Genomic DNA, 17,384 nt, shown 5'->3' on the forward strand with positions numbered 1-17,384 from the left:
TTCTTTTTCATATGTTATGAATTTTACATTCACAATGAGCGAGTAGTTCCCTAACTTGATGGGGAGTTGATTGAAAGGAACCCTTGAGTTGGAAAGCTTAAAAGAAAGATTGTAATTGGGTTTATTGTTGGATTGCCCTCTTGTCACTAACACCAATCCCTTTTAATTAAGTGGGTTGCAACTTGTGAACGGACGTAGCATTCCAACTTGTTTGACTTTCCCTTACCTAGTAAGAGATAACTAAACAGGATAACCTTTAATTATCAATTAATCTAGAGAGTAATCCAATAATAATGGGGCTTCCAACTAATCAACTCCCAGTCAAGGCTTTTATTTACATTATTCAATTTCTCCAATTTAATTTCCTGTTTACTCAACTTAAACCTTTTTGAAAACATCTGATTAATAAAATAGCACACGTTTCTGCAACTCGTTGGGAGACGACCTGTGATTCATACTCCCAGTATTTTAATTTTAAATTTTTGTGACACCTTTTTATATTGATAAGTGGATTTCTGGCGAGTTAAGAACTATACTTGAAAAGTATATATTTTAATAATTTTTAATTCGCCAATTTCTGCTCACATCAGTCGACTTCAAACCCCGAAGTAAAATAAATGGTAATATAATTTTATTATTATGTTATTTATTTATTTTACTTGCTCTAATTATAACGAAGCCTAGATAATAATATTGATATTATTATTATCAAGTCCGATGTTTACCGATAAAAGCTTAATTATTGTTATTTCTTGATGAGCTTAGAGTTACTAAAGCTCCATCAAACATCTTTTACTTCCTAAGTTACTAATGTCATTTGTGTTAGTAACTTATACATATTTAAATTATTATTATTATTATTATTATTATTATTATTACCGAAAAAAAAAAAGAAACAAAAGAAGGGATAGAAACGTGAATTACATTAAGCAATGTTATCCCATTAATGATTAATATGCCTTTCTTCTAATTCAATATGACCGAACCGGAGAAAGAAAGAAAAGAGAGATTTCAATCCAAAACCACCTAGTAATATAACATTGACACATAATCCTTTAACGGACAACTCACCCTTCCATTAAGATCAAAAACACTTCCCTTAATTTGTTAAACATATTGCATGAAGAAAGGGTAAAGTGACCGAGAGCTTTCATCAAAGAAACCGTAACCCTCCACCATTTTCTTCCTTTGATTTCACTTAATCCATAATCCCAATAAAAAATCTAATCCGGTAAAAGTGTTCGTATCTTCCTCCTCTACGTGTTGGCGTTACTTTTGTCCGGTGGAAGTCGACGGTGACGTAGCTTCTCTACCCCTTGAGTTTGGCCAACTGGAGTTCTAGGAGGCACGGAGGATTTTGGACGTTTTTTCCTTCAGCAGCTCGGTCAGAAAGCTCCTCCGAAGCTTCGCATATTTTGATTTCGTACGAAGGTAGGGTTTTGGTAAATTTTCATCGATTAAATTGATATTTGATAAGTGAATTGATGTCGTGATTACTTGTCGGTTGAATTTATATTGATATTTGTGATAAGTTTAAGGTTTGGAGGGTTTACGTGCAGCCAGGAACTGAGTTATTCTGATGATTGTGATTTCTAGATTACGGTAGGATAATTTGAAAATATTAAAAGTTGCCGGTTTGATTTATTGGAAACGATTTAAAAAGAGTGTCCAAAATGGTTTGGATGGAACCCGAGAAGGGTGGCAGAGTCCGGATTTTAGGGGAGGTGCCGCCGAAATCTTGCTATAAACCTTAAGAATTGATTTGAAAATTATTTAGAAGAAAAAGATTGGATTTGAGAAATGGTATTATTTGACTTTTGATTTATTTAAAAAAAGAATTATTTTATATTTTTAAATTATTTAAGAAAAGTACTATATTTAAGTTTGATTTGAAAATGAAAAGGGGATGAAGTTTTGAATTTGACTCAAGGATTTTATTTGGAAGAGTTTTAGTGAATTTCAAAAGTAGTTGAGTTTTATTGAAGGATTCTGTTTGGCGACATCTTGGAAAATGTTAAAGAATTTGTGTTAAAAATAAAAAGGGGATTAGTTTTGATTTTAAAAGAAAAAGAGAAGACAAACCGGCACGTATGATTATGAAATAATTAAAAGGGTCACAAGAGGGTGAGGGAGAGTAAATAGTTATAGTGTTTGTTGTGAAAATGTTAAGCCATGGGCTTGATGTGTGAGTAATTGTACGGGAATCTCGTGTATATGGAATGGCTTCCAGGAGAAAGTGGCACATGCTTCAGCTAGAGAATCAGCACCTGCAAGTACTTGTAGAGGTCATGTTCGGCATACTTCAGCTGGAGAATCAGCGCCTGCAAGAAGTAGAAACTTGCAGAGGTTATGCCGCTGGAATGCCTTATCTGACTTGCGAGTTGGGTTGTGTCGGGTGCGGGTCGAAACCGACAAATGAGCTCATTACTTGCGATAGGACTAGGTATGCATCATCCTTGTTGTGCATTTGCATTTTACTTGATATAGTGAAATTATTTGTGATTGTCTTCCTGTGTTTATGCATTCCTTACTGTTACTCTGAATTGTGATAATTAGATACTTCTCTGTGAATCCTGTATATTTCATTGTGAATTACTTGAACTGTGGTAACCTTGACTAAACAAACTACCCTCGACCCTACTAGGAACCCCCCAGTTCTTACCCCTTTTCATCCTCCCCTTCAGATGGAGACCGGAGTCATATTTTATGAGATGGACCCTCCCTATATATACAAGGATATTGTACAGCATAGGTTTCATGTAGTAGCTGCGGAGATTAGAACCCGTATGTACATTCTGCGTGATCATCCCTTCCATCACCCGATTGACGCTCCATAGTTTAACCTCGACATGCCCTATGAGTTCCCACTGCAGTGGCTCCACTCAGATGCTCCATTTCACCCGTTTCATGATGGGCCAGTGCCTCACCAGCATCCCGATCAGCCTGCTGATGAGCGGATAATTTATACGCTTTTTGGCATTATTTTTAGGTAGTTTTTAGTATGATCTAGTTACTTTTAGGGATGTTTTCATTAGTTTTGATGCTAAATTCACATTTTTGGACTTTACTATGAGTTTGTGTATTTTTCTGTGATTTCAGGTAATTTCTGGCTGAAATTGAGGGACCTGAGCAAAAACTCTGATAAAAGGCTGACAAAGGACTGCTGATGCTGTTGGATTCTGATCTCCCTGCACTCGAAATGGATTTTCTGGAGCTACAAAACTCCAAATGGCGCGTTCTCAACGGCGTTGGAAAGTAGACATCCAGAGCTTTCCAGAAATATATAATAGTCTATACTTTATTCGTAATTAGATGACGTAAACTGGCGCTCAACGCTAGTTCTAGGCTGCATTCTGGAGTCAAACACCAGAAACACGTCACGAACCAGAGTTGAACGCCCAAAACACGTTACAACTTGGCGTTCAACTCCAAGAGAGGCCTCAGCTCGTGGATAGATCAAGCTCAACCCAAGCACACACCAAATAGGCCCCAGAAGTGGATTTCTGCAGCAATTACTCACTTCTGTAAACCCTAGTAGCTAGTCTAGTATAAATAGGATGTTTTACTATTGCATTAGACATCTTTGGTCTCAGTTTTATTTTATTATTCATCTTAGGAGACTATTGATCACGTTTTGGGGGGCTGGCCATTCGGCCATGCCTGAACCTTCATCACTTATGTATTTTCAACGGTGGAGTTTCTACACACCATAGATTAAGGGTGTGGAGCTCTGCTGTACCTCAAGTTTCAATGCAATTACTACTATTTTCTATTCAATTCCACTTGTTATTATTTTAAGATATTCGTTGCACTTCAACATGATGAATGTGATGATCCGTGACACTCATCATCATTCTCACCTATGAACGCGCGTGACTGACAACCACTTTCGTTCTACCTTAGACCGGGCGCATATCTCTTGGATTCCTTAATCAGAATATTCGTGGTATAAGCTAGAATTGATGGCGGCATTCATGGAAATCCGGAAAGTCTAACCTTGTCTATGGTATTCCGAGTAGGATTCCGGGATTGAATGACTGTGACGAGCTTCAAACTCGCGATTGTTGGGCGTGATGACAAACGCAAAAGAATCAAGGGATTCTATTCCAACATGATTGAGAACCGACAGATGATTAGCCGTGCTGTAACAGAGTTTGGACCATTTTCACTGAGAGGATGGGATGTTGCCATTGACAACGGTGATGCCCTACATACAGCTTGCCATGGAAAGGAGTAAGAAGGATTGAGGGAAGGCAGTAGGAAAGCAGAGATCCAACAGGGATAATTCATCTCCATACACTTATCCGAAATTCTCACCAATGATTTACATAAGTATTTCTATCTTTATTTTATGTTTTATTTATTATTATTATTTGAAAACTCCATAATCAATTATTATCCACCTAACTGAGATTTACAAGATGACCATAGCTTGCTTCATACCAACAATCTCTGTGGGATCGACCCTTACTCACGTAAGGTATTACTTGGACGACCCAGTGCACTTGCTGGTTAGTTGTGCGGAGTTGTGACTAAGTGTGATTCACGTTTGAGAGCGCTACCAAGTTATTGGAGCCATTGTTGATGATCACAATTTCGCCCACCACCTGCGGACCAGGCGGACCCTGAGCCTGAGCTCATGGAGGAGCATTTTCCAGAGCCTGTACCGGAGGAGGACATTCTAGCGGAGCAGATCTCATCATCTTCATTCGAGCCATCTTCTGAGGAGCCGCTCACCGCCTCTATTAGTGGACCGGTGAGTGCTGGTCAGACCAGTAGCACGAGTGCCAGTGCCCCTCATGAGATTATAGAGATTTCTGATGAAGAAGACGAGGATCCTGAGGAGTATTCTGATATGGTTGTGATCTCCTCTGACGATGATAGATGAGGCCTGGGAACTACAATTGTGCCTTTTGACAGTTTTTTCGGTGTTAGCCTAGCTTTTGTGTGAATCTCTCACTTCTGATTAGACTCACTGAGAGAGTAAGGTGTACATAGTTGACTAGGCTAGTTCGGGTGCCAGCTTAGGGGTTTTCTATACGAACCAGGGCCCGGAGTGTTGGGTTGTACATAGTAGTATTTCTGAAGGGTTGTATGCTAACTCAGTATATATATATACGACAGTACCTGTATGCATATGTATGGTCTATACTATGTATTGTGATTACATATAATGCTGGTTTGTGTATGTTTAATTAGCTGTCCTCGCAAGTTTTCTTATAAAAGTCTTTCCAAAACTCGGTATTACGCTAACATGATTACAGGCTTAATAATAAATAGTAAAAGTTTCAGGTGAACAAGTTGGTGACACTTGATTTCTAGTATGATCATGACTTACTGGGGATTGGGTCGTTACACTATGACTTATGGATTAAGGTCAATTATGCTTGCTTGACTTACTCTTCGATGTTTGGGGTTAACTAAGCGAGATTGACTCATCATAATTATCATAGTTGTAGTTATGGCGATGATGGGATTCCTTGGATTTTCATTCCCAAGTCAAGGCTCTTTTGTGCATTTCTAGCATTGTCACTAAATTTTGATCTTGTTTCCCTTTTTGCTTGCATTAATATCAATTTTGATCATTCCTTAGTTCTTTTATTTCTTAAGTTCTTTTAATCTTTCATTTCTTTGATTGCACAAAACCCCTTTGTTTCTAACAACCGAAAGCGTAACACTTCAATTGCATTCCTAGGGAGAACGACCTGTGGTTTCAGTACTCTCGATTTATGTTTTGTATTCGAATTTAAACTTTTTAATGTTGAGAGGATTATTTGTTCGTTCGGACTATGCTATCAACGAATTGATTCTTGTTTTGATTGATTCTAAGCCGGCAATAAATCACACTCATATCAATTTTGGTGTCGTTGCCAGGGATGTAATTGGTATTATATCCTAGGTTGTTGTAAATATGTCAATATTGTAAATAGCTTACTCTTTGGTTATTTGGTTGTTTTTACTAACATTTAGGTGTTTGTTTTCTTATTTTATTGATGTCTTTTGCTTTTATTTTCTATTTTCTTTATGAGTTATTACCCTTATTTCTTGGAGCTTGATTCCGAGTATTTTGTAGGGTATCAAATTGGGATTGCATCATGGAATGGGAGAAGCGATGGAGGGAGGAGCAATCTTCTCCACGCTACAACAAGCCGAATCCTCCCCCAAGCCCTTCCTAGTGTGTATACCAATTCCAAAGCTATGAAGGATACCCCATACACAACCCCCAACCATCAAACCTTCAAGCACCATACCATACACATCCATGGAATCAAAAAGTCTATACACCTTGTTACCAACCATATGAACCATCACTTCCTTATACACCACCTCAATATCCCCACCTACATGACACACCTTCCAACTACATAACCTTTCTTCTAACCTTTGAACCTTCTCTTCCCCCTAAAAGTGAAGTTTTCCAACCCTTGCCCCAAGAACAACAAGACCTTCGAGCATTCTTCCAAGAGCAAGAAGGGTTCCGAAGGAAGCAATGGGAGTTCATGTTTACCATAGTCGAAGTGGTGAACTGCTTGATCTTACTACACTCAAGCAATCAAGACATTTCCCTTGAGGAATGTGGAGTAGCAATGAAGGAGTGTAGTGAGGAGGAGAACATGGAGCCTAAAAAGGAAGAAAAAGAGCTAGACAAGAATTGCAAAAAGAGGAGGAAGGTAGAAGTAGTGAACCACAAAAGGTAAATGGAGAATTGTTGGAAATTGATCAAGAGGATTCCATCATTGAAGTTTTTTTGTCCAACTTGGTTAATCCCTTCAATGACCTTTATGAACTTCCCTTGTTTAAATTCAAAGGAGATGTTGATGTTGATTTCACACGACCTCCAATTTTTTATTTGAATGATAGTAAGGAAGAGGTAGACACCCAAGAAGTGGAGGTATTTATACAAGAGCGAATTGAGTGGGTCAAGATTTCTCCAACAAGCTTTCTAGGCCCACATCAATATGCCGTCTTGGAAACAGATTATCAACTTAGGATGCTTTTTAAAGCGTTAAGTAATGAAAGATTGGATGTTGGTTGTCAAAGGAACTCAAGGTATAAATGGTGCAAGACACAATTGAGAAGATTCCAAGGTTTACTTGGGTGCTTCAAAGGTGATTCAAGAGAATGTTCATTTAAGGGCACAAGTGAAAATCAACAAGAGGATGATGGAGAAACCAAAGTGTGGGATCCGAGCATACACCTATACAGCCAACAATTTTGGATCCCGAAATTTTGCTTGAGAGCTTAATGTACTTCGTTTGGGATCCCAGAAGATCTTGGAAGAGGAAGCATGGTTGGCAACTCAAGGATGGATGGAAGCACAAGCCTTCTTGATGTGAGCTCCAACCAAATGTCCATCTTATAGACTTTAAACCAAAGTGCTAGGTGGGAGACACCCCACCATGGTAATATCCTTCTAACCTTCTCTCTTTTAGCTTTCATATCTTGAATAATTGGTTATGTTGCTTGGTTGGTTAGATGCATTTTGATGTTTGTTAGGTAATTTTAGTAGAATAATGTGTTTTTGGAGTTTTACCATGTTTTGGGACTTGAAAACCTATTTTGGATGCCATGATTGGTGCCTTGGAGGCATAATTTTTATTGCAGGAACAGAGTCCTGTGCATACGCACGGCATCGTGACCGCACATACCTCCCCTGTTTTCTGCTTTCTGTGCGCACGCACAGCCCTGTGCGCGCACACACTCCTAAACACCCCTGCTGGTTACAGCGCTCGCACATCTTATACGTCTGCACCCCACCCTCTTTTCTTGCTGTGTGTACGCACACCTGTAGTGTGCATGCACACTTCACCCAGTTTCTTCAAAAAAAAAAAAGGAAAAAACCTATGTGAGTGCGCATAGCCTTGTGCGCATGCACACCATTTAGCAACCCCTCTGTTCACAGCACACGCACATAGGGTGTGTGTGAACACCCCCTCTTTTCCCTTCGTGCGCACGCACACCCCTTGTGCGCTTGCACAGACCTCAATGCCTATTCTGTCTGTAGCACCCGCACGTCTGTGTGCGCGCGCATACCCCTCTCTTTCCCTAGTGTGCGCATGCACATGCATTTGTGCGTATGCACAGACCCTTTTCGAACTTTAATTAGAGAAGAGGAGCTTCAATTTCCACAAACCTTCCCAACCCCTTTCTTCTTTTTCTCTCTTGAAGACCACAACCCTACACCGCCGCTCAACCCAGACCACCCAACCACCTCCGTCTGACCGTGACGCCACCACCGGCGACCACTGTCGCCCACCTTTTCCTTTTTCCTTCTTCTCTATCTTCCACATTCCCCCATTTCTCTTCTTCTCTGTGCAACACCCTGTCTCCGCGACAGCAACCCTAAGGCCCGCTGATGGGTCCATATTTTACGATATATTTTGGTTTGATTTGAGTGGATTTCATCACATAAACCCACATTTATTCATCTAAATAGCATAGTTTTGTAATTCTCCCTAGATTTGTGCTTAATTGTGAAAACATGATTTTTAAGCCTTAAAATAGCTAAAATTAACTCACTTTAATCCCATTTGGTGCTTTGATGTATTTGTTGAGTGATTTCAGGTTTCCAAGGCAAGTATGGGATGGAAGCAGTGAAGAGAAAAGCATGCAAAAGGGAGAAATCATGAAGAAAATGAAGTTTGGAAGCTACTGCAAAGGTGCGTACGCACGCTTCGTGCAAGGATGCGTACGCACCAATTGTCATGCGTACGGATGATGGAAATTCTGCGCAACTGTGCGTACACACCGTAGGTCGTGCGTACGAACGCGTGCATATGCGTGAGGTCATTAATGCAAATCATTGGAGGTGAATTCTGGGCCTCCAAAACCCAGTCCAACTCATTTTCTGAAGCTATTTATGGCCAAAGTGAAGAGGAATGAAGGGGGGCAATTATGTTTAGTTTTTATGATGTTTTCTCTTAGTTTCTAGAGAGAGAAGCTCCCCCCTCTCTCTAGAATTAAGGTTTTCTTAGTTAGTTTCCTTTTAATTTTGATCTTTAATTCTTGTTTTAATATAGTTTCTTTTATGTTTTCATGCTCTCTTGTCTTTATCTTCTTCATCTCTTTTATTATTTTCTCTTTTATATCAATTTTCATGTTATGAAGACTTTTGTTATTTTAATTCCAACTAATGCAATTTTATGTTTCTATGTCATTTATTGTTTTCTCTAGTTGTTATTATTATTTCTTGCTTTGGTAGCTTTAGAATTTATTTTAATGCAATTTAATATTATTTTATTTTCATGCACACCAAGTGTTTGATAAAATGCTTGGCTTAGTTTTTACTTAGTTTTTTCTACTCTTGGCTTGAAATTGTTGACTTTGGTGATCCTTGAGTCATTGATATCCATTTTTGTTTGATACATTAGAGTAGTTAGTTGATTTGGTTTTTGACACTATGTGACCCCTTAGTGTTGACATAGGACTTAAGGATTGAAATTAACTATGCCTACTGGACTTATCCTCGATGTTAGGGTTGACTAAGTAGGATTAACTCTTCATAATAGGCAACCTTAACTCTCAATTAACTTCCAAGAGATTTCTTGCATTTGAAGTTTACCTACTTTGACTTTTATTGCTTTCATGATTACTTTCTTGCATGTTTAGTTTTCACACTCTTGGTTGAGAAATTGGGTGTTTGGGTGGAATTGAGTTGTAGATGTCCATTCTGCATTCTGTGAGAATAGTTAATTGGTTTGGTTTCCATTGACGCTAGTCTTTCACTAAGTAATTAGTGAGTTGACTAGGACTTATGAATTGAGATCAATTACGCTCTTTTGACTAATTCTCAAGGAGGATTGACTAGTTTGCATTGATTCCACACAATTTCCATGTTTGTGGTCCATAACTAGGATAGGAATCCTAAGTTCCCCAATTATCACCAAGAGTCATTTTTAGCATTTAATTTCCATTTTCATTGCTATTAATTACTTTCTTTTAATTCCTTGCATGATCATTTAATTCCTTGCTATTTACATTTCTTGCTTTCTTGCTTTTCCAATTCCCCATGCACTCTCTCTCAGAGCCAATAATTGTACATTTAATTGCAACTCCTAGGGAAGACGACCTGAGGTTTAATACTTTGGGTTATTTAAATATTAGAACATTTGATTAAGAGAATTCATTGTTGGTTTTGACTATGCTACTAACGAACTAATTCTTGTTTTGATTGATTCCAAACTATACAATAAATTCTCTCTTGTCACCCGCGCCCTTGTTCGCGTCACCCAGTCTGGCGAGCAGCCAGCAGCGGTGGCAAACCTTTGTGCCGCTACGACCCTCGCCTCTATGCCCTTCTTTCTTCTCCCTTCGCCTATAGCACAGGTTCCATTCCATTTTCCCCCTCCCTATTTCTGTTTTACTTTCTTTATTTTTTTCATTGCTTCTTGATTCTATATTAGTGATTAGGAGGCCTTAAGTTAGATGACTTCTGTGTTTCTGGATTGAACATTGTTGTTGGCTGATTGTTTTGAATTTTTCTGGGTTGGATGATTGCTATATTGAACTAAGAATGCTATTTGAATTTGATGCACACCACATGCTTGATATATTGCCTGAATGAAGATTTTTTGTCTAATTTCTATGTTTGATCATAGGCCTTAGATTTTGTTCTCATTTGGCATTTTAATTCATACTTGTGCAGTTTTATGTAATTTTTTATGATGGTTAAAATTGAATTCCTGGATGCACCTTGTGTTACTTTTGCTTGAAACACCAAAAATTTGACTTAAGTCTTGCAGCTGTGATCATTCTGTTTGGTGTTACCTTAGCTATGCATATTATACTTTAGCTTGGTAATTTGCTTGTGTAACACCCTAATATTCAAATCCTTATGCTCGAGTCATAAGTTGATGATATATTATGGTGGTATGACTCTCAGGTAGATTTTTAATATATAAAATATAAGTGTAATTGAAAGGAGTATTAATTGAGAAGTCTGAAAAGAGTAAAAATAAAATCGCAAAGACGTATCACTCACGTTTGACAACAAAAGTGAACCGTGGAGTCGAAAACGATATATGGATAAAGGCATAAAGAGATAGATAACAGATATATATATATATAACATAAGTAAATAGCCACTAGACGCGACCTGCGAAGTTTAGGCCGGCTAGGGTACAGTATGAAAGTAGTTGATAACAGAAACTCCTAATCTCTCCCAAAGGAAACATAAGAGCCTCTATAAGCAAGTTCAAAAGAGTTCAATACATAATATAAGTTCTTCAAAATAAAGGTGGAGAGATTCTAAGCAAAACATAAAGTAGAGAAAATAAAGATCTTCGCCGTCACTCAGACGACCCACAACTCACTTCTGAGTACCTGGACCTGTATCTGAAAAACAAGAGATATATACGAAATAAGAACCCCGGGCCCATGGGTTCCCAGTACGGTAAAAGTGCCAAATAAATACAATGCACTACAATAAAAACTCACTAAGCATCCTAAACTTCTCTTCACCAATAATCCATCCTAGGTTCTTGCTAATCCATGAATAGGCAACTGTCATAAGGGAATGCTAAATCTAATTCATGTTTCACATGTTTCCCAACTCGCTGACTCTTCCACGAATTAGACTTAGAATCATAAACAAAACCATCACCAGTTGTTCTGCTTCAGCAATTCTATATTAATACATCATACCCTCACTTGGAACTAGTGAAACCACATCACTGCATCTACCTAGAGAGCTCAAATCATCTCATTCAATAATCATCATCATCATGCAAACGCATCACCAATTCATCTCATCAAGAATAGCCCTCAATGCCCACCGACACCAGCATGAGGGACCTCTCAGTTGTACAAACACAAGCAATACAGACAAGTAATGTACAATTAAGGTACAAGTAGGACAAGTAGTACATAATCAGATAACAAAGCATATATGAGAAAGCAATCCAAAACAAATAGGCAAACCCAATTCAATTCAAACATATGCAAATGATGAATGCATGTCCTGTGGCTGATGATATCATCTGTCGGTTATCAAGCCAACCCGACGTGTCCGGTAGCTAACCCGGACACAGTCTCTCTGTTGCGCATTAATATCATTAGAGGGAGTATGCGCCCTATCGCCATTAGAGGGTATCTGCGCCCTGTCGCCATTAGAGGGTATATGCGCCCTGTCACCATTAGAGGGTATCTGCGCTCTGTCGCCCTTACAACCAGAGAGAAAACACAAGCATACTCACATTCAACACTTTTCATCATTATTCAGTTACCACATTTGTTCATTAATCATATATGCATCTCCGGCATACTCACCACATGTTACGGCATCCGCAATCAATCATTGTTGTTATCAAACCTCAAACATTAACCTGGAGCAAGCGGAACAAATCACAACCCTTGCTACTACCCAGGTATCACAAATACACATTATTCATAAATCCATAATTAAACTTATTATCATGATCCTCTTTCCCCATCTCATACCCGGAGCAATTGGACAACGCCACTGCCTACTACCCGGGGTCACGCATCACATTCCACATTTGATCATTAATCATACACATATACATACTTAGTCATAACTCAATTCTTATCGCAGCCATCCGACTCATGGCATAACCCATAACCAGCCAATAATCACCATCAAATACAACCCTTTGGCTCACGGCATACACCACATTTCTATCATCACCTTTAGCAACTCATACAGTCATTAGTAATCATAACTCATCATTAATCTCACTTACTTCATCCACAAGTGATCACATGTCCTAGCCTCTTTTCATTACTAAGCATACTATAAGAACTTAGGACATAGAGGGTGAGAATGGAGACTTAGGAGTCTGAAATTTGGCCATAAAAACTTAAAAATTAACTTTGGAATGAATACAGGGTCACGCGTGCACGTTGCCTACGCGCACGCATAGAAGGCAGCAAGATACAGCGATGCGTACGGGTACCCCACGCGCACGCGTGGAAGAGAGAAAAGCCAAGTGACGCCTGTCCGTTAGTCATGCGTACACTGGTGCACGAAATTGTGATCATCAACAATGGCGCCAAAGACTTGAAGCTCTCAAACGTGAATCACACTTTGTCACAACTTTGCACAACTAACCAGCAAGTGCACTGGGTCATCCAAGTAATACCTTACGTGAGTAAGGGTCGATTCCACGGATATTTTTGGTATGAAGCAAGCTATGGTCATCTTGTAAATCTCAGTCAAGCGGATTCAAATGGTTATAATGGTTTTCGAATATAAAGGTAAATAAAGCATAAAATAGAGATAGAGATACTTATGTAAATCTTTGGAGGGAATTTCAGATAAGTGTATTGATGACAAGTCATCTTAGCCTAGTTTTACTAGTCTTTTTCTTTGTTTTTCATTTAGTTTTATGCACTTTCTTAAGCCATAAGTAAGCCAATTGGGTTGAAATTCATGTTATCTTTGACTCAATCTATCATGTATAAAATGATGCATTTTCATGAGATTTTGTGCTATAATTTTCATATATTATGGAAAAGAAACAATCTCATGATTTGAAGCATAGCTTTGATGTTTTTGATTGATTGATGATAGGTGAAACAAAGCTTGGAAGGAGGTTGCAAGAAGGGGCTTGGAAAGAGAGATTTACATTTGAGCTAACGTTTGAGGAAAACGTTAACTCAAACGTGAAAAGAAGATGAAGAATGCCCTGGAAGAAGCCAACATTTGCGCCAACGTTTGCCTCAAACGTTGAGGCAAACGTTGGCTGAAAACAAGCCCCTGGGAGAAGCAACGCCTGCGCCAACGTTTGCCTCAAACGTTGAGGCAAACGTTGGCTGAAGTCAACACCCTGGGGAGACCAACGTTTGCGCCAATGTTTGCCTCAAACGTTGAGGCAAACGTTGGTTGAAAGAAAGCAAGGAAGGAAGGCAACGTTTGCGCCAACGTTTGCCTCAAACGTGAGGTCAAACATTGGCGCCAAAATGAAGAAAAATGGCATCCTGGAAGCATGCAACGTTTGAGCCAACGTTTGCCTGAAACGTGAGGTCAAACGTTGGCTATATCTTAGCAAGGAAGAGACCCCTGATTGATGATGATTGATGAGCCACGTTTGCGCCAACGTTTGCCTCAAACGTTAGGCCAAACGTTGGCCAAAAAATGAGCTTGGGAGGATCCACGTTTGAGCTCACGTTTGACCTCAAACGTTGAGCCAAACGTGGATGACAGCAAATGGGCTTAGCTGCATAATTTTCACAAGGGACGTTTGAGCCAACGTTTGCCTCAAACGTTGGCTCAAACGTGAAAGCTACATGGCCCTGTTCAAGAATTGACTTCTTCCCAACACCAAGAGCAAGCAACAGAGGCCTGATTCAATCCAATTCCATCAAGGCCAAGGCCCAAATCAAGGCTTAATGATCATTTGGAGAAAGTGTATAAATAGCTTAGGATTTGAAGTTTTTGGGAGCTTTTTCTTTTCGAGTTTTCTTTTAGAATTTTCATAGTGCTTACGGAGGAGAGCTCACTTTGCATTTTCTAGTAGTTGAGATAGAGAGTTTTTGGGAGGAGAATTGAATTCTCTTCCTCTGGGTTTTATTGTTTTCTTTTCTGCAAAGCTTTATTTTTGTCTTGGGTGTGAAGAATTGAGGAATTTCTGTCTCAATCTCCATTTAAGATCTCTTTGATTTCTCTGCTGCATAATTGAGTTGAATCCCAATTCCTTTACTGCTTCCTCTTTAATTTCTTGTTAATTGCTTTGTGAGTTTGGATCTGGGAAGGCAATTGAGATCTAGACTTTGCTATCTAGTCTCTGGAGTCCTGAGATCCCATTTTCCTTTTGGTTCTTCTGTGAATCCCTGCTGCAATTTAATTTCCTTTTCTGTTTGAGATCTGATAGAATTCACATCATCTCTTACTTTGATAATTGTTGCAATTTAATTTCCCTTGCTTGAAGTCTGAAATCCCAGTCCTCAAATCCCTTTTCCATTCAAGCAATTTATATTTCTTGCACTTTAAGTTACTGCAATTTACATTTCTTGCACTTTAAGTTTCAGTCATTTAATTTCTTGTTCTTTAAGATTCAGCTCTTTTACTTTTAGTTCTCTTTAATTTCTGCAATTCACCCCTCTCCCTTTACATTTTCTGCTATTCACTTACTGTTGGATACAAAATCACTCAACCAATACTTGATTCGCTTGACTAAATCAACCATCGAACTAAAATTGCTCAATCCTTCAAGCCCTGTGGGATCGACCTCACTCCCGTGAGTTTTATTACTTGATGCGACCCAGTACACTTGCCGGTGAGTTTTGTGTCAGATCGTTTTAGCCCTTACCCCTGGTAATTATATTGAAGCACAGAATTGGTTGAAGATCACAGGGCGTTCTTAATTTAATAAAAACACTCTTTTTTTTTTAGTTCTATTTATATTATTCTATATACCCTTATATCTTAATATTCCTTTTTGTTTACATGTTTTGTAATTATAAGAAAGAAATTCTTTTTTATTTGCTTGGAATGATGATTCATATCTAGAAATATATGAGTCTTTCTTATCTTTAATAGATTGATATGAAAAAAGATCATATTCATATTGTGTGTTAGAGGGACAAATAGTCAATTTTGAAAGAACTTATTGTAAACCTCTTTCAGATATGAATCTACCTGATTCAGAAGGGAAGAACTTGCATCAGTATCTCAATTTGAATTCAAACGTGGGTTTGATTCACACTCCATGTTCTAAGAAATATTTACCATCCGAAAAGAGGAAAAAACGGAGTCCTTGTCTAAAAAAATGCCTTGAGAAAGGGCAGATGTATAGAACCTTTCAACGAGATAGTACTCTTTTAACTCTCTCCAAATGGAATCTATTCCAAACATATATACCATGGTTCCTTACTTCGACAGGGTACAAATATCTAAATTTAAAAATTTTTGGCGCCGTTGCCGGGGATTGAAATAGATTGACAACGATTAAGTGAGGTGGTAGTTTAGATCAAGCACTTTTTCTTTAATTTTGACTAACCTACTAACTGTTTGAGGATTTTCTTCTACTAACCCACTAACTGTTTGAAGTTTTGCCTCTATTAACACGCTAACTGTTCGAGACTTTGTCTCTACTAACTCTAACTGCACTCAAGTTACAGAGTGCTCTGTTTTAGTTTCTGGTTCTATTTGTGTTTCTGATTTTGTGATAGGAGGAAAGAGCGATGAATCCACACCTTTTGATCCTGAAACATTTTGGAGGTTGAGGAAAGAGGCAAGAGATAGAGGGGAGAAATGTTGGGATTCAGAAAATCCCCACTGAGAGTTTCTCACCAGGGGATAAAGTGATATTAAACACCCAACCAATGAAGGTGCCTCCACAATTATCTAAGTACTATATTGTGAACCAGATCCTTCCACATGAACACCTAGAGATCATCAAAGAAGAGACTGGAAAGAAGTTCACAGTAAGAAGAGAAAAGCTGATGCACTATGATTTTCAGCCTCCATGATCAAAGAACAAGATGTCAAGCTAGTGACAATAAAGAAGCGCTTGTTGGGAGGCAACCCAACCTGAGGTAGTTCTCTTTTCATAGCTATTTCAATAAAATGTAGAGTAGTTTTATCTGTAGTGCAAGGAGCTAAGTTTGGTGTTTCACACCAAAATAATTTGAGGAAGAGTGAAGAATGCTAAGTTTGGTGTTCCACCAAAAATCTCATTTGAAAACACATTTTCACCTTCTGCATAATCAATGCCAGCTCCAAACACCAGAGAAGCTACTTAACAATCGTTTAGTTTTTAGTTCGAAGTCTATTTTCTAGTTCATAGCTTGCTTTTCTAGTTTATAGTATGTTTTCTTACTAAGAGCACATGTGGTTTTCTGCATATGTACAAACTGCTATATAAGGCAAGGAACTAAGTTTGGTGTTCACACACCAATCTAAGTTCAGAAGTCTACAAACATACATGCATGCTAACCATTTTTCAAGTGCTTGGGGAACAAGCAACTTTTAATATCATTGCAGAGTATCATACAAGTTTTTGGAAGGATTAAGCACCATCAACCAAAGAGACAAAGAGGGATGCAAAGATCAACAATGGTGCTGAGAAGGAGTGAAGCAAGTAAACTCCAAAAGGTTGTATTGTTAAGTGATTGTCTTATATTCAAAACTGCTATGATTGGAAGTGATATTGCATCCTTGTTCAATATAATTTCCTTGTAGTTCAATAACTAAGATGTTTAGTATATCATAGCACCATACACTTGAAAATTTGCTTGCACTCAAGGATTGGAAAAATACAAATAGAAAACATTTCTTTGAAGAGAAGGATTGAGGAATCAAAAAAAATTCATCTTGAGGTAAGCAAAAGACTAAGGGAAGTGGTGGTTCTGGTTGTATGAATGTGTATTGAGGTTGCATGTTTGTGAAAACCTGCATGGGAGCTCATAGGCAGGAAATAGAG

Source organism: Arachis hypogaea, chromosome 5 (genome assembly GCF_003086295.3).
Source record: "Arachis hypogaea cultivar Tifrunner chromosome 5, arahy.Tifrunner.gnm2.J5K5, whole genome shotgun sequence".
Lineage (NCBI taxonomy): Eukaryota > Viridiplantae > Streptophyta > Magnoliopsida > Fabales > Fabaceae > Arachis > Arachis hypogaea.